Below are 18,974 nucleotides of genomic sequence, written 5' to 3' on the forward strand. Positions count from 1 at the left end.
AAAGGCATTGTGATAAGCGTATCCCCGGTATAGTCAGGGGTTCATGGGAGTCGTCCCCGTCCCCCCAGTATACGCCCAGAACCATCGACCCGGTACTTGTGGTTCGGACTGTCTCCAACCAGCCATAATGTTGTGAGAGTGAAATTATGTCTAAGTCCAGCTTTGGTACATTAGAAGCAACTCTGAAACTTAACCTAAGCGTTTTTCGAAGCTACTTTTTGGCTAACTTCTTATAGGAAGGTCTATGAGCGCTGAAAATGAACGTGCGCGTCTTTCACTCTTCCCGAGGGACTTAGAAGAATTTTGTGATATTTTTTATTAAAATGGTGTATAAGGGTATATATATAAATATATTTTATGCACTGTATATGAGCTGGCGATTTCTAAGTCTGTGGTTCCGAGAGGGGGTAACCAGGCTCACTAATAAAGGTCAAGCCACTTGTCTGCCAGAATGCCCTGCTTCAGCACAGACCAGAAAGGCATTGTGATAAGCGTATCCCCGGTATAGTCAGGGGTTAATGGGAGTCGTCCGCGTCCCCCCCAGTATACGCCCAGAACCATGGACCCGGTACTTGTGCTTCGGACTGTCTCCAACCAGCCATAATGTTGTGAGAGTGAAATTATGTCTAAGTCCAGCTTTGGTACATTAGAAGCAACTCTGAAACTTAACCTAAGCGTTTTTCGAAGCTACTTTTTGGCTAACTTCTTATAGAAAGGTCTGGGAGCGCTGAAAATGAACGTGCGTGTCTTTCACTCTTCCCGAGGGACTTAGAAGAATTTTGTGATATTTTTTATTAAATTGGTGTATAAGGGTATATATATAAATATATTATATAAATATATTTTATGCACTGTATATGAGCTGGCGATTTCTAAGTCTGTGGTTCCGAGAGGGGGTAACCAGGCTCACTAATAAAGGTCAAGCCACTTGGCTGCCAGAATGCCCTGCTTCAGCACAGACCAGAAAGGCATTGTGATAAGCGTATCCCCGGTATAGTCAGGGGTTAATGGGAGTCGTCCGCGTCCCCCCCAGTATACGCCCAGAACCATGGACCCGGTACTTGTGCTTCGGACTGTCTCCAACCAGCCATAATGTTGTGAGAGTGAAATTATGTCTAAGTCCAGCTTTGGTACATTAGAAGCAACTCTGAAACTTAACCTAAGCGTTTTTCGAAGCTACTTTTTGGCTAACTTCTTATAGAAAGGTCTGGGAGCGCTGAAAATGAACGTGCGCGTCTTTCACTCTTCCCGAGGGACTTAGAAGAATTTTGTGATATTTTTTATTAAAATGGTGTATAAGGGTATATATATAAATATATTTTATGCACTTTATATGAGCTGGCGATTTCTAAGTCGGTAGTTCCGAGAGGGGGTAACCAGGCTCACTAATAAAGTTCAAGCCACTTGGCTGCCAGAATGCCCTGCTTCAGGACAGACCAGAAAGGCATTGTGATAAGCGTATCCCCGGTATAGTCAGGGGTTAATGGGAGTCGTCCCCGTCCCCCCAGTATACGCCCAGAACCATGGACCCGGTACTTGTGGTTCGGACTGTCTCCAACCAGCCATAATGTTGTGAGAGTGAAATTATGTCTAAGTCCAGCTTTGGTACATTAGAAGCAACTCTGAAACTTAACCTAAGCGTTTTTCGAAGCTACTTTTTGGCTAACTTCTTATAGGAAGGTCTAGGAGCGCTGAAAATGAACGTGCGCGTCTTTCACTCTTCCCGAGGGACTTAGAAGAATTTTGTGATATTTTTTATTAAAATGGTGTATAAGGGTATATATATAAATATATTTTATGCACTGTATATGAGCTGGCGATTTCTAAGTCTGTGGTTCCGAGAGGGGGTAACCAGGCTCACTAATAAAGGTCAAGCCACTTGGCTGCCAGAATGCCCTGCTTCAGCACAGACCAGAAAGGCATTGTGATAAGCGTATCCCCGGTATAGTCAGGGGTTAATGGGAGTCGTCCGCGTCCCCCCCAGTATACGCCCAGAACCATGGACCCGGTACTTTTGCTTCGGACTGTCTCCAACCAGCCATAATGTTGTGAGAGTGAAATTATGTCTAAGTCCAGCTTTGGTACATTAGAAGCAACTCTGAAACTTAACCTAAGCGTTTTTCGAAGCTACTTTTTGGCTAACTTCTTATAGAAAGGTCTGGGAGCGCTGAAAATGAACGTGCGCGTCTTTCACTCTTCCTGAGGGACTTAGAAGAATTTTGTGATATTTTTTATTAAATTGGTGTATAAGGGTATATATATAAATATATTATATAAATATATTTTATGCACTGTATATGAGCTGGCGATTTCTAAGTCTGTGGTTCCGAGAGGGGGTAACCAGGCTCACTAATAAAGGTCAAGCCACTTGGCTGCCAGAATGCCCTGCTTCAGCACAGACCAGAAAGGCATTGTGATAAGCGTATCCCCGGAATAGTCAGGGGTTAATGGGAGTCGTCCCCGTCCCCCCAGTATACGCCCAGAACCATCGACCCGGTACTTGTGGTTCAGACTGTCTCCAACCAGCCATAATGTTGTGAGAGTGAAATTATGTCTAAGTCCAGCTTTGGTACATTAGAAGCAACTCTGAAACTTAACCTAAGCGTTTTTCGAAGCTACTTTTTGGCTAACTTCTTATAGGAAGGTCTAGGAGCTCTGAAAATGAACGTGCGCGTCTTTCACTCTTCCCGAGGGACTTAGAAGAATTTTGTGATATTTTTTATTAAAATGGTGTATAAGGGTATATATATAAATATATTTTATGCACTGTATATGAGCTGGCGATTTCGAAGTCTGTGGTTCCGAGAGGGGGTAACCAGGCTCACTAATAAAGGTCAAGCCACTTGGCTGCCAGAATGCCCTGCTTCAGCACAGGCCAGAAAGGCATTGTGATAAGCGTATCCCCGGTATAGTCAGGGGTTAATGGGAGTCGTCCCCGTCCCCCCCAGTATACGCCCAGAACCATGGACCCGGTACTTGTGGTTCGGACTGTCTCCAACCAGCCATAATGTTGTGAGAGTGAAATTATGTCTAAGTCCAGCTTTGGTACATTAGAAGCAACTCTGAAACTTAACCTAAGCGTTTTTCGAAGCTACTTTTTGGCTAACTTCTTATAGGAAGGTCTAGGAGCTCTGAAAATTAACGTGCGCGTCTTTCACTCTTCCCGAGGGACTTAGAAGAATTTTGTGATATTTTTTATTAAAATGGTGTATAAGGGTATATATATAAATATATTATATAAATATATTTTATGCACTGTATATGAGCTGGCGATTTCTAAGTCTGTGGTTCCGAGAGGGGGTAACCAGGCTCACTAATAAAGGTCAAGCCACTTGGCTGCCAGAATGCCCTGCTTCAGCACAGACCAGAAAGGCATTGTGATAAGCGTATCCCCGGTATTGTCAAGGGTTAATGGGAGTCGTCCCCGTCCCCCCAGTATACGCCCAGAACCATCGACCCGGTACTTGTGGTTCAGACTGTCTCCAACCAGCCATAATGTTGTGAGAGTGAAATTATGTCTAAGTCCAGCTTTGGTACATTAGAAGCAACTCTGAAACTTAACCTAAGCGTTTTTCGAAGCTACTTTTTGGCTAACTTCTTATAGGAAGGTCTAGGAGCTCTGAAAATTAACGTGCGCGTCTTTCACTCTTCCCGAGGGACTTAGAAGAATTTTGTGATATTTTTTATTAAAATGGTGTATAAGGGTATATATAGAAATATATTTTATGCACTGTATATGAGCTGGCGATTTCTAAGTCTGTGGTTCCGAGAGGGGGTAACCAGGCTCACTAATAAAGGTCAAGCCACTTGGTTTCCAGAATGCCCTTCTTCAGCACAGACCAGAAAGGCATTGTGATAAGCGTATCCCCGGTATAGTCAGGGGTTAATGGGAGTCGCCCCCGTCCCCCCAGTATACGGCCAGAACCATGGACCCGGTACTTGTGCTTCGGACTGTCTCCAACCAGCCATAATGTTGTGAGAGTGAAATTATGTCTAAGTCCAGCTTTGGTACATTAGAAGCAACTCTGAAACTTAACCTAAGCGTTTTTCGAAGAAACTTACTTTTTGGCTAACTTCTTATAGGAAGGTCTAGGAGCGCTGAAAATGAACTTGCACGTCTTTCACTTTTCCCGAGGGACTTAGAAGAATTTTGTGATATTTTTTATTAAAATGAAGTATAAGGGTATATATATAAATATATTATATAAATATATTTTATGCACTGTATATGAGCTGGCGATTTCTAAGTCTGTGGTTCCGAGAGGGGGTAACCAGGCTCACTAATAAAGGTCAAGCCACTTGGCTGCCAGAATGCCCTGCTTCAGCACAGACCAGAAAGGCATTGTGATAAGCGTATCCCCGGTATAGTCAGGGGTTAATGGGAGTCGTCCGCGTCCCCCCCAGTATACGCCCAGAACCATGGACCCGGTACTTTTGCTTCGGACTGTCTCCAACCAGCCATAATGTTGTGAGAGTGAAATTATGTCTAAGTCCAGCTTTGGTACATTAGAAGCAACTCTGAAACTTAACCTAAGCGTTTTTCGAAGCTACTTTTTGGCTAACTTCTTATAGAAAGGTCTGGGAGCGCTGAAAATGAACGTGCGCGTCTTTCACTCTTCCTGAGGGACTTAGAAGAATTTTGTGATATTTTTTATTAAATTGGTGTATAAGGGTATATATATAAATATATTATATAAATATATTTTATGCACTGTATATGAGCTGGCGATTTCTAAGTCTGTGGTTCCGAGAGGGGGTAACCAGGCTCACTAATAAAGGTCAAGCCACTTGGCTGCCAGAATGCCCTGCTTCAGCACAGACCAGAAAGGCATTGTGATAAGCGTATCCCCGGAATAGTCAGGGGTTAATGGGAGTCGTCCCCGTCCCCCCAGTATACGCCCAGAACCATCGACCCGGTACTTGTGGTTCAGACTGTCTCCAACCAGCCATAATGTTGTGAGAGTGAAATTATGTCTAAGTCCAGCTTTGGTACATTAGAAGCAACTCTGAAACTTAACCTAAGCGTTTTTCGAAGCTACTTTTTGGCTAACTTCTTATAGGAAGGTCTAGGAGCTCTGAAAATGAACGTGCGCGTCTTTCACTCTTCCCGAGGGACTTAGAAGAATTTTGTGATATTTTTTATTAAAATGGTGTATAAGGGTATATATATAAATATATTTTATGCACTGTATATGAGCTGGCGATTTCGAAGTCTGTGGTTCCGAGAGGGGGTAACCAGGCTCACTAATAAAGGTCAAGCCACTTGGCTGCCAGAATGCCCTGCTTCAGCACAGACCAGAAAGGCATTGTGATAAGCGTATCCCCGGTATTGTCAAGGGTTAATGGGAGTCGTCCCCGTCCCCCCAGTATACGCCCAGAACCATCGACCCGGTACTTGTGGTTCAGACTGTCTCCAACCAGCCATAATGTTGTGAGAGTGAAATTATGTCTAAGTCCAGCTTTGGTACATTAGAAGCAACTCTGAAACTTAACCTAAGCGTTTTTCGAAGCTACTTTTTGGCTAACTTCTTATAGGAAGGTCTAGGAGCTCTGAAAATTAACGTGCGCGTCTTTCACTCTTCCCGAGGGACTTAGAAGAATTTTGTGATATTTTTTATTAAAATGGTGTATAAGGGTATATATAGAAATATATTTTATGCACTGTATATGAGCTGGCGATTTCTAAGTCTGTGGTTCCGAGAGGGGGTAACCAGGCTCACTAATAAAGGTCAAGCCACTTGGTTTCCAGAATGCCCTTCTTCAGCACAGACCAGAAAGGCATTGTGATAAGCGTATCCCCGGTATAGTCAGGGGTTAATGGGAGTCGCCCCCGTCCCCCCAGTATACGGCCAGAACCATGGACCCGGTACTTGTGCTTCGGACTGTCTCCAACCAGCCATAATGTTGTGAGAGTGAAATTATGTCTAAGTCCAGCTTTGGTACATTAGAAGCAACTCTGAAACTTAACCTAAGCGTTTTTCGAAGAAACTTACTTTTTGGCTAACTTCTTATAGGAAGGTCTAGGAGCGCTGAAAATGAACTTGCACGTCTTTCACTTTTCCCGAGGGACTTAGAAGAATTTTGTGATATTTTTTATTAAAATGGTGTATAAGGGTATATATATATAAATATATTTTATGCACTGTATTTGAGCTGGCGATTTCTAGGTCTGTGGTTCCGAGAGGGGGTAACCAGGCTCACTAATAAAGGTCAAGCCACTTGGCTGCCAGAATGCCCTGCTTCAGCACAGACCAGAAAGGCATTGTGATAAGCGTATCCCCGGTATAGTCAGGGGTTAATGGGAGTCGTCCCCGTCCCCCCAGTATACGCCCAGAACCATCGACCCGGTACTTGTGGTTCGGACTGTCTCCAACCAGCCATAATGTTGTGAGAGTGAAATTATGTCTAAGTCCAGCTTTGGTACATTAGAAGCAACTCTGAAACTTAACCTAAGCGTTTTTCGAAGCTACTTTTTGGCTAACTTCTTATAGGAAAGTCTAGGAGCGCTGAAAATGAACGTGCGCGTCTTTCACTCTTCCCGAGGGACTTAGAAGAATTTTGTGATATTTTTTATTAAAATGGTGTATAAGGGTATATATATAAATATATTATATAAATATATTTTATGCACTGTATATGAGCTGGCGATTTCTAAGTCTGTGGTTCCGAGAGGGGGTAACCAGGCTCACTAATAAAGGTCAAGCCACTTGGTTTCCATAATGCCCTGCTTCAGCACAGACCAGAAAGGCATTGTGATAAGCGTATCCCCGGTATAGTCAGGGGTTAATGGGAGTCGCCCCCGTCCCCCCAGTATACAGCCAGAACCATGGACCCGGTACTTGTGCTTCGGACTGTCTCCAACCAGCCATAATGTTGTGAGAGTGAAATTATGTCTAAGTCCAGCTTTGGTACATTAGAAGCAACTCTGAAACTTAACCTAAGCGTTTTTCGAAGCTACTTTTTGGCTAACTTCTTATAGAAAGGTCTGGGAGCGCTGAAAATGAACGTGCGCGTCTTTCACTCTTCCCGAGGTACTTAGAAGAATTTTGTGATATTTTTTATTAAAATGGTGTATAAGGGTATATATATAAATATATTTTATGCACTTTATATGAGCTGGCGATTTCTAAGTCGGTAGTTCCGAGAGGGGGTAACCAGGCTCACTAATAAAGTTCAAGCCACTTGGCTGCCAGAATGCCCTGCTTCAGGACAGACCAGAAAGGCATTGTGATAAGCGTATCCCCGGTATAGTCAGGGGTTAATGGGAGTCGTCCCCGTCCCCCCAGTATACGCCCAGAACCATCGACCCGGTACTTGTGGTTCAGACTGTCTCCAACCAGCCATAATGTTGTGAGAGTGAAATTATGTCTAAGTCCAGCTTTGGTACATTAGAAGCAACTCTGAAACTTAACCTAAGCGTTTTTCGAAGCTACTTTTTGGCTAACTTCTTATACTGTAGAAAGGTCTGGGAGCGCTGAAAATGAACGTGCGCGTCTTTCACTCTTCCCGAGGGACTTAGAAGAATTTTGTGATATTTTTTATTAAAATGGTGTATAAGGGTATATATATAAATATATTTTATGCACTGTACTGTATATGAGCTGGCGATTTCTAAGTCTGTGGTTCCGAGAGGGGGTAACCAGGCTCACTAATAAAGGTCAAGCCATTTGGCTGCCAGAATGCCCTGCTTCAGCACAGACCAGAAAGGCATTGTGATAAGCGTATCCCCGGTATAGTCAGGGGTTAATGGGAGTCGTCACCGTCCCCCCAGTATACGCCCAGAACCATCGACCCGGTACTTGTGGTTCAGACTGTCTCCAACCAGCCATAATGTTGTGAGAGTGAAATTATGTCTAAGTCCAGCTTTGGTACATTAGAAGCAACTCTGAAACTTAACCTAAGCGTTTTTCGAAGCTACTTTTTGGCTAACTTCTTATAGGAAGGTCTAGGAGCTCTGAAAATGAACGTGCGCGTCTTTCACTCTTCCCGAGGGACTTAGAAGAATTTTGTGATATTTTTTATTAAAATGGTGTATAAGGGTATATATATAAATATATTTTATGCACTGTACTGTATATGAGCTGGCGATTTCTAAGTCTGTGGTTCCGAGAGGGGGTAACCAGGCTCACTAATAAAGGTCAAGCCATTTGGCTGCCAGAATGCCCTGCTTCAGCACAGACCAGAAAGGCATTGTGATAAGCGTATCCCCGGTATAGTCAGGGGTTAATGGGAGTCGTCCCCGTCCCCCCAGTATACGCCCAGAACCATCGACCCGGTACTTGTGGTTCAGACTGTCTCCAACCAGCCATAATGTTGTGAGAGTGAAATTATGTCTAAGTCCAGCTTTGGTACATTAGAAGCAACTCTGAAACTTAACCTAAGCGTTTTTCGAAGCTACTTTTTGGCTAACTTCTTATAGGAAGGTCTAGGAGCTCTGAAAATGAACGTGCGCGTCTTTCACTCTTCCCGAGGGACTTAGAAGAATTTTGTGATATTTTTTATTAAAATGGTGTATAAGGGTATATATATAAATATATTTTATGCACTGTATATGAGCTGGCGATTTCTAAATCTGTGGTTCCGAGAGGGGGTAACCAGGCTCACTAATAAAGGTCAAGCCACTTGGCTGCCAGAATGCCCTGCTTCAGCACAGACCAGAAAGGCATTGTGATAAGCGTATCCCCGGTATAGTCAGGGGTTAATGGGAGTCGTCCGCGTCCCCCCCAGTATACGCCCAGAACCATGGACCCGGTACTTGTGCTTCGGACTGTCTCCAACCAGCCATAATGTTGTGAGAGTGAAATTATGTCTAAGTCCAGCTTTGGTACATTAGAAGCAACTCTGAAACTTAACCTAAGCGTTTTTCGAAGCTAATTTTTGGCTAACTTCTTATAGGAAAGTCTAGGAGCGCTGAAAATGAACGTGCGCGTCTTTCACTCTTCCCGAGGGACTTAGAAGAATTTTGTGATATTTTTTATTAAAATGGTGTATAAGGGTATATATATAAATATATTATATAAATATATTTTATGCACTGTATATGAGCTGGCGATTTCTAAGTCTGTGGTTCCGAGAGGGGGTAACCAGGCTCACTAATAAAGGTCAAGCCACTTGGTTTCCAGAATGCCCTGCTTCAGCACAGACCAGAAAGGCATTGTGATAAGCGTATCCCCGGTATAGTCAGGGGTTAATGGGAGTCGCCCCCGTCCCCCCAGTATACAGCCAGAAACATGGACCCGGTACTTGTGCTTCGGACTGTCTCCAACCAGCCATAATGTTGTGAGAGTGAAATTATGTCTAAGTCCAGCTTTGGTACATTAGAAGCAACTCTGAAACTTAACCTAAGCGTTTTTCGAAGCTACTTTTTGGCTAACTTCTTATAGGAAGGTCTAGGAGCTCTGAAAATGAACGTGCGCGTCTTTCACTCTTCCCGAGGGACTTAGAAGAATTTTGTGATATTTTTTATTAAAATGGTGTATAAGGGTATATATATAAATATAGTTTATGCACTGTATATGAGCTGGCGATTTCTAAGTCTGTGGTTCCGAGAGGGGGTAACCAGGCTCACTAATAAAGGTCAAGCCATTTGGCTGCCAGAATGCCCTGCTTCAGCACAGACCAGAAAGGCATTGTGATAAGCGTATCCCCGGTATAGTCATGGGTTAATGGGAGTCGTCCCCGTCCCCCCAGTATACGCCCAGAACCATCGACCCGGTACTTGTGGTTCAGACTGTCTCCAACCAGCCATAATGTTGTGAGAGTGAAATTATGTCTAAGTCCAGCTTTGGTACATTAGAAGCAACTCTGAAACTTAACCTAAGCGTTTTTCGAAGCTACTTTTTGGCTAACTTCTTATAGGAAGGTCTAGGAGCTCTGAAAATGAACGTGCGCGTCTTTCACTCTTCCCGAGGGACTTAGAAGAATTTTGTGATATTTTTTATTAAAATGGTGTATAAGGGTATATATATAAATATATTTTATGCACTGTATATGAGCTGGCGATTTCTAAGTCTGTGGTTCCGAGAGGGGTTAACCAGGCTCACTAATAAAGGTCAAGCCACTTGGCTGCCAGAATGCCCTGCTTCAGCACAGACCAGAAAGGCATTGTGATACGCGTATCCCCGGTATAGTCAGGGGTTCATGGGAGTCGTCCCCGTCCCCCCAGTATACGCCCAGAACCATCGACCCGGTACTTGTGGTTCGGACTGTCTCCAACCAGCCATAATGTTGTGAGAGTGAAATTATGTCTAAGTCCAGCTTTGGTACATTAGAAGCAACTCTGAAACTTAACCTAAGCGTTTTTCGAAGCTACTTTTTGGCTAACTTCTTATAGGAAGGTCTAGGAGCTCTGAAAATGAACGTGCGCGTCTTTCACTCTTCCCGAGGGACTTAGAAGAATTTTGTGATATTTTTTATTAAAATGGTGTATAAGGGTATATATATAAATATATTTTATGCACTGTATATGAGCTGGCGATTTCTAAGTCTGTGGTTCCGAGAGGGGGTAACCAGGCTCACTAATAAAGGTCAAGCCACTTGGCTGCCAGAATGCCCTGCTTCAGCACAGACCAGAAAGGCATTGTGATAAGCGTATCCCCGGTATAGTCAGGGGTTAATGGGAGTCGTCCCCGTCCCCCCAGTATACGCCCAGAACCATCGACCCGGTACTTGTGGTTCAGACTGTCTCCAACCAGCCATAATGTTGTGAGAGTGAAATTATGTCTAAGTCCAGCTTTGGTACATTAGAAGCAACTCTGAAACTTAACCTAAGCGTTTTTCGAAGCTACTTTTTGGCTAACTTCTTATAGGAAGGTCTAGGAGCTCTGAAAATGAACGTGCGCGTCTTTCACTCTTCCCGAGGGACTTAGAAGAATTTTGTGATATTTTTTATTAAAATGGTGTATAAGGGTATATATATAAATATATTATATAAATATATTTTATGCACTGTATATGAGCTGGCGATTTCTAAGTCTGTGGTTCCGAGAGGGGGTAACCAGGCTCACTAATAAAGGTCAAGCCACTTGGCTGCCAGAATGCCCTGCTTCAGCACAGACCAGAAAGGCATTGTGATAAGCTTATCCCCGGTATAGTCAGGAGTTAATGGGAGTCCCCCCGTCCCCCCAGTATACGCCCAGAACCATCGACCCGGTACTTGTGGTTCGGACTGTCTCCAACCAGCCATAATGTTGTGAGAGTGAAATTATGTCTAAGTCCAGCTTTGGTACATTAGAAGCAACTCTGAAACTTAACCTAAGCGTTTTTCGAAGCTACTTTTTGGCTAACTTCTTATAGGAAGGTCTAGAAGCGCTGAAAATGAACGTGCGCGTCTTTCACTCTTCCCGAGGGACTTAGAAGAATTTTGTGATATTTTTTATTAAAATGGTGTATAAGGGTATATATAGAAATATATTTTATGCACTGTATATGAGCTGGCGATTTCTAAGTCTGTGGTTCCGAGAGGGGGTAACCAGGCTCACTAATAAAGGTCAAGCCACTTGGCTGCCAGAATGCCCTGCTTCAGCACAGACCAGAAAGGCATTGTGATAAGCGTATCCCCGGTATAGTCAGGGGTTAATGGGAGTCGTCCCCGTCCCCCCAGTATACGCCCAGAACCATCGACCCGGTACTTGTGGTACAGACTGTCTCCAACCAGCCATAATGTTGTGAGAGTGAAATTATGTCTAAGTCCAGCTTTGGTACATTAGAAGCAACTCTGAAACTTAACCTAAGCGTTTTTCGAAGCTACTTTTTGGCTAACTTCTTATAGGAAGGTCTAGGAGCTCTGAAAATGAACGTGCGCGTCTTTCACTCTTCCCGAGGGACTTAGAAGAATTTTGTGATATTTTTTATTAAAATGGTGTATAAGGGTATATATATATAAATATATTATATAAATATATTTTATGCACTGTATATGAGCTGGCGATTTCTAAGTCTGTGGTTCCGAGAGGGGGTAACCAGGCTCACTAATAAAGGTCAAGCCACTTGGCTGCCAGAATGCCCTGCTTCAGCACAGACCAGAAAGGCATTGTGATAAGCTTATCCCCGGTATAGTCAGGAGTTAATGGGAGTCCCCCCCGTCCCCCCAGTATACGCCCAGAACCATCGACCCGGTACTTGTGGTTCGGACTGTCTCCAACCAGCCATAATGTTGTGAGAGTGAAATTATGTCTAAGTCCAGCTTTGGTACATTAGAAGCAACTCTGAAACTTAACCTAAGCGTTTTTCGAAGCTACTTTTTGGCTAACTTCTTATAGGAAAGTCTAGGAGCGCTGAAAATGAATGTGCGCGTCTTTCACTCTTCCCGAGGGACTTAGAAGAATTTTGTGATATTTTTTATTAAAATGGTGTATAAGGGTATATATATAAATATATTATATAAATATATTTTATGCACTGTATATGAGCTGGCGATTTCTAAGTCTGTGGTTCCGAGAGGGGGTAACCAGGCTCACTAATAAAGGTCAAGCCACTTGGCTGCCAGAATGCCCTGCTTCAGCACAGACCAGAAAGGCATTGTGATAAGCGTATCCCCGGTATAGTCAGGGGTTAATGGGAGTCGTCCCCGTCCCCCAGTATACGCCCAGAACCATCGACCCGGTACTTGTGGTTCGGACTGTCTCCAACCAGCCATAATGTTGTGAGAGTGAAATTATGTCTAAGTCCAGCTTTGGTACATTAGAAGCAACTCTGAAACTTAACCTAAGCGTTTTTCGAAGCTACTTTTTGGCTAACTTCTTATAGGAAGGTCTAGAAGCGCTGAAAATGAACGTGCGCGTCTTTCACTCTTCCCGAGGGACTTAGAAGAATTTTGTGATATTTTTTATTAAAATGGTGTATAAGGGTATATATAGAAATATATTTTATGCACTGTATATGAGCTGGCGATTTCTAAGTCTGTGGTTCCGAGAGGGGGTAACCAGGCTCACTAATAAAGGTCAAGCCACTTGGTTTCCAGAATGCCCTGCTTCAGCACAGACCAGAAAGGCATTGTGATAAGCGTATCCCCGGTATAGTCAGGGGTTAATGGGAGTCGTCCCCGTCCCCCCAGTATACGCCCAGAACCATCGACCCGGTACTTGTGGTTCGGACTGTCTCCAACCAGCCATAATGTTGTGAGAGTGAAATTATGTCTAAGTCCAGCTTTGGTACATTAGAAGCAACTCTGAAACTTAACCTAAGCGTTTTTCGAAGCTACATTTTGGCTAACTTCTTATAGGAAAGTCTAGGAGCGCTGAAAATGAATGTGCGCGTCTTTCACTCTTCCCGAGGGACTTAGAAGAATTTTGTGATATTTTTTATTAAAATGGTGTATAAGGGTATATATATAAATATATTATATAAATATATTTTATGCACTGTATATGAGCTGGCGATTTCTAAGTCTGTGGTTCCGAGAGGGGGTAACCAGGCTCACTAATAAAGGTCAAGCCACTTGGCTGCCAGAATGCCCTGCTTCAGCACAGACCAGAAAGGCATTGTGATAAGCGTATCCCCGGTATAGTCAGGGGTTAATGGGAGTCGTCCCCGTCCCCCAGTATACGCCCAGAACCATCGACCCGGTACTTGTGGTTCGGACTGTCTCCAACCAGCCATAATGTTGTGAGAGTGAAATTATGTCTAAGTCCAGCTTTGGTACATTAGAAGCAACTCTGAAACTTAACCTAAGCGTTTTTCGAAGCTACTTTTTGGCTAACTTCTTATAGGAAGGTCTAGAAGCGCTGAAAATGAACGTGCGCGTCTTTCACTCTTCCCGAGGGACTTAGAAGAATTTTGTGATATTTTTTATTAAAATGGTGTATAAGGGTATATATATAAATATATTTTATGCACTGTATATGAGCTGGCGATTTCTAAATCTGTGGTTCCGAGAGGGGGTAACCAGGCTCACTAATAAAGGTCAAGCCACTTGGCTGCCAGAATGCCCTGCTTCAGCACAGACCAGAAAGGCATTGTGATAAGCGTATCCCCGGTATAGTCAGGGGTTAATGGGAGTCGTCCGCGTCCCCCCCAGTATACGCCCAGAACCATGGACCCGGTACTTGTGCTTCGGACTGTCTCCAACCAGCCATAATGTTGTGAGAGTGAAATTATGTCTAAGTCCAGCTTTGGTACATTAGAAGCAACTCTGAAACTTAACCTAAGCGTTTTTCGAAGCTACTTTTTGGCTAACTTCTTATACTGTAGAAAGGTCTGGGAGCGCTGAAAATGAACGTGCGCGTCTTTCACTCTTCCCGAGGGACTTAGAAGAATTTTGTGATATTTTTTATTAAAATGGTGTATAAGGGTATATATAGAAATATATTATATAAATATATTTTATGCACTGTATATGAGCTGGCGATTTCTAAGTCTGTGGTTCCGAGAGGGGGTAACCAGGCTCACTAATAAAGGTCAAGCCACTTGGCTGCCAGAATGCCCTGCTTCAGCACAGACCAGAAAGGCATTGTGATAAGCGTATCCCCGGTATAGTCAGGGGTTAATGGGAGTCGTCCCCGTCCCCCCAGTATACGCCCAGAACCATCGACCCGGTACTTGTGGTACAGACTGTCTCCAACCAGCCATAATGTTGTGAGAGTGAAATTATGTCTAAGTCCAGCTTTGGTACATTAGAAGCAACTCTGAAACTTAACCTAAGCGTTTTTCGAAGCTACTTTTTGGCTAACTTCTTATAGGAAGGTCTAGGAGCTCTGAAAATGAACGTGCGCGTCTTTCACTCTTCCCGAGGGACTTAGAAGAATTTTGTGATATTTTTTATTAAAATGGTGTATAAGGGTATATATATATAAATATATTATATAAATATATTTTATGCACTGTATATGAGCTGGCGATTTCTAAGTCTGTGGTTCCGAGAGGGGGTAACCAGGCTCACTAATAAAGGTCAAGCCACTTGGCTGCCAGAATGCCCTGCTTCAGCACAGACCAGAAAGGCATTGTGATAAGCTTATCCCCGGTATAGTCAGGAGTTAATGGGAGTCCCCCCCGTCCCCCCAGTATACGCCCAGAACCATCGACCCGGTACTTGTGGTTCGGACTGTCTCCAACCAGCCATAATGTTGTGAGAGTGAAATTATGTCTAAGTCCAGCTTTGGTACATTAGAAGCAACTCTGAAACTTAACCTAAGCGTTTTTCGAAGCTACTTTTTGGCTAACTTCTTATAGAAAGGTCTGGGAGCGCTGAAAATGAACGTGCGCGTCTTTCACTCTTCCCGAGGTACTTAGAAGAATTTTGTGATATTTTTTATTAAAATGGTGTATAAGGGTATATATATAAATATATTTTATGCACTTTATATGAGCTGGCGATTTCTAAGTCGGTAGTTCCGAGAGGGGGTAACCAGGCTCACTAATAAAGTTCAAGCCACTTGGCTGCCAGAATGCCCTGCTTCAGGACAGACCAGAAAGGCATTGTGATAAGCGTATCCCCGGTATAGTCAGGGGTTAATGGGAGTCGTCCCCGTCCCCCCAGTATACGCCCAGAACCATCGACCCGGTACTTGTGGTTCAGACTGTCTCCAACCAGCCATAATGTTGTGAGAGTGAAATTATGTCTAAGTCCAGCTTTGGTACATTAGAAGCAACTCTGAAACTTAACCTAAGCGTTTTTCGAAGCTACTTTTTGGCTAACTTCTTATACTGTAGAAAGGTCTGGGAGCGCTGAAAATGAACGTGCGCGTCTTTCACTCTTCCCGAGGGACTTAGAAGAATTTTGTGATATTTTTTATTAAAATGGTGTATAAGGGTATATATATAAATATATTTTATGCACTGTACTGTATATGAGCTGGCGATTTCTAAGTCTGTGGTTCCGAGAGGGGGTAACCAGGCTCACTAATAAAGGTCAAGCCATTTGGCTGCCAGAATGCCCTGCTTCAGCACAGACCAGAAAGGCATTGTGATAAGCGTATCCCCGGTATAGTCAGGAGTTAATGGGAGTCCCCCCCGTCCCCCCAGTATACGCCCAGAACCATCGACCCGGTACTTGTGGTTCGGACTGTCTCCAACCAGCCATAATGTTGTGAGAGTGAAATTATGTCTAAGTCCAGCTTTGGTACATTAGAAGCAACTCTGAAACTTAACCTAAGCGTTTTTCGAAGCTACTTTTTGGCTAACTTCTTATAGAAAGGTCTGGGAGCTCTGAAAATGAACGTGCGCGTCTTTCACTCTTCCCGAGGGACTTAGAAGAATTTTGTGATATTTTTTATTAAAATGGTGTATAAGGGTATATATATATAAATATATTATATAAATATATTTTATGCACTGTATATGAGCTGGCGATTTCTAAGTCTGTGGTTCCGAGAGGGGGTAACCAGGCTCACTAATAAAGGTCAAGCCACTTGGCTGCCAGAATGCCCTGCTTCAGCACAGACCAGAAAGGCATTGTGATAAGCTTATCCCCGGTATAGTCAGGAGTTAATGGGAGTCCCCCCCGTCCCCCCAGTATACGCCCAGAACCATCGACCCGGTACTTGTGGTTCGGACTGTCTCCAACCAGCCATAATGTTGTGAGAGTGAAATTATGTCTAAGTCCAGCTTTGGTACATTAGAAGCAACTCTGAAACTTAACCTAAGCGTTTTTCGAAGCTACTTTTTGGCTAACTTCTTATAGAAAGGTCTGGGAGCGCTGAAAATGAACGTGCGCGTCTTTCACTCTTCCCGAGGTACTTAGAAGAATTTTGTGATATTTTTTATTAAAATGGTGTATAAGGGTATATATATAAATATATTTTATGCACTTTATATGAGCTGGCGATTTCTAAGTCGGTAGTTCCGAGAGGGGGTAACCAGGCTCACTAATAAAGTTCAAGCCACTTGGCTGCCAGAATGCCCTGCTTCAGGACAGACCAGAAAGGCATTGTGATAAGCGTATCCCCGGTATAGTCAGGGGTTAATGGGAGTCGTCCCCGTCCCCCCAGTATACGCCCAGAACCATCGACCCGGTACTTGTGGTTCAGACTGTCTCCAACCAGCCATAATGTTGTGAGAGTGAAATTATGTCTAAGTCCAGCTTTGGTACATTAGAAGCAACTCTGAAACTTAACCTAAGCGTTTTTCGAAGCTACTTTTTGGCTAACTTCTTATACTGTAGAAAGGTCTGGGAGCGCTGAAAATGAACGTGCGCGTCTTTCACTCTTCCCGAGGGACTTAGAAGAATTTTGTGATATTTTTTATTAAAATGGTGTATAAGGGTATATATATATAAATATATTATATAAATATATTTTATGCACTGTATATGAGCTGGCGATTTCTAAGTCTGTGGTTCCGAGAGGGGGTAACCAGGCTCACTAATAAAGGTCAAGCCACTTGGCTGCCAGAATGCCCTGCTTCAGCACAGACCAGAAAGGCATTGTGATAAGCTTATCCCCGGTATAGTCAGGAGTTAATGGGAGTCCCCCCCGTCCCCCCAGTATACGCCCAGAACCATCGACCCGGTACTTGTGGTTCGGACTGTCTCCAACCAGCCATAATGTTGTGAGAGTGAAATTATGTCTAAGTCCAGCTTTGGTACATTAGAAGCAACTCTGAAACTTAACCTAAGCGTTTTTCGAAGCTACTTTTTGGCTAACTTCTTATAGGAAAGTCTAGGAGCGCTGAAAATGAATGTGCGCGTCTTTCACTCTTCCCGAGGGACTTAGAAGAATTTTGTGATATTTTTTATTAAAATGGTGTATAAGGGTATATATATAAATATATTATATAAATATATTTTATGCACTGTATATGAGCTGGCGATTTCTAAGTCTGTGGTTCCGAGAGGGGGTAACCAGGCTCACTAATAAAGGTCAAGCCACTTGGCTGCCAGAATGCCCTGCTTCAGCACAGACCAGAAAGGCATTGTGATAAGCGTATCCCCGGTATAGTCAGGGGTTAATGGGAGTCGTCCCCGTCCCCCAGTATACGCCCAGAACCATCGACCCGGTACTTGTGGTTCGGACTGTCTCCAACCAGCCATAATGTTGTGAGAGTGAAATTATGTCTAAGTCCAGCTTTGGTACATTAGAAGCAACTCTGAAACTTAACCTAAGCGTTTTTCGAAGCTACTTTTTGGCTAACTTCTTATAGGAAGGTCTAGAAGCGCTGAAAATGAACGTGCGCGTCTTTCACTCTTCCCGAGGGACTTAGAAGAATTTTGTGATATTTTTTATTAAAATGGTGTATAAGGGTATATATAGAAATATATTTTATGCACTGTATATGAGCTGGCGATTTCTAAGTCTGTGGTTCCGAGAGGGGGTAACCAGGCTCACTAATAAAGGTCAAGCCACTTGGTTTCCAGAATGCCCTGCTTCAGCACAGACCAGAAAGGCATTGTGATAAGCGTATCCCCGGTATAGTCAGGGGTTAATGGGAGTCGTCCCCGTCCCCCCAGTATACGCCCAGAACCATCGACCCTGTACTTGTGGTTCGGACTGTCTCCAACCAGCCATAATGTTGTGAGAGTGAAATTATGTCTAAGTCCAGCTTTGGTACATTAGAAGCAACTCTGAAACTTAACCTAAGCGTTTTTCGAAGCTACTTTTTGGCTAACTTCTTATAGGAAAGTCTAGGAGCGCTGAAAATGAATGTGCGCGTCTTTCACTCTTCCCGAGGGACTTAGAAGAATTTTGTGATATTTTTTATTAAAATGGTGTATAAGGGTATATATATAAATATATTATATAAATATATTTTATGCACTGTATATGAGCTGGCGATTTCTAAGTCTGTGGTTCCGAGAGGGGGTAACCAGGCTCACTAATAAAGGTCAAGCCACTTGGCTGCCAGAATGCCCTGCTTCAGCACAGACCAGAAAGGCATTGTGATAAGCGTATCCCCGGTATAGTCAGGGGTTAATGGGAGTCGTCCCCGTCCCCCAGTATACGCCCAGAACCATCGACCCGGTACTTGTGGTTCGGACTGTCTCCAACCAGCCATAATGTTGTGAGAGTGAAATTATGTCTAAGTCCAGCTTTGGTACATTA

The sequence above is a fragment of the Ascaphus truei genome, chromosome 1 (genome assembly GCF_040206685.1).
Source record: "Ascaphus truei isolate aAscTru1 chromosome 1, aAscTru1.hap1, whole genome shotgun sequence".
Taxonomy (NCBI): domain Eukaryota; kingdom Metazoa; phylum Chordata; class Amphibia; order Anura; family Ascaphidae; genus Ascaphus; species Ascaphus truei.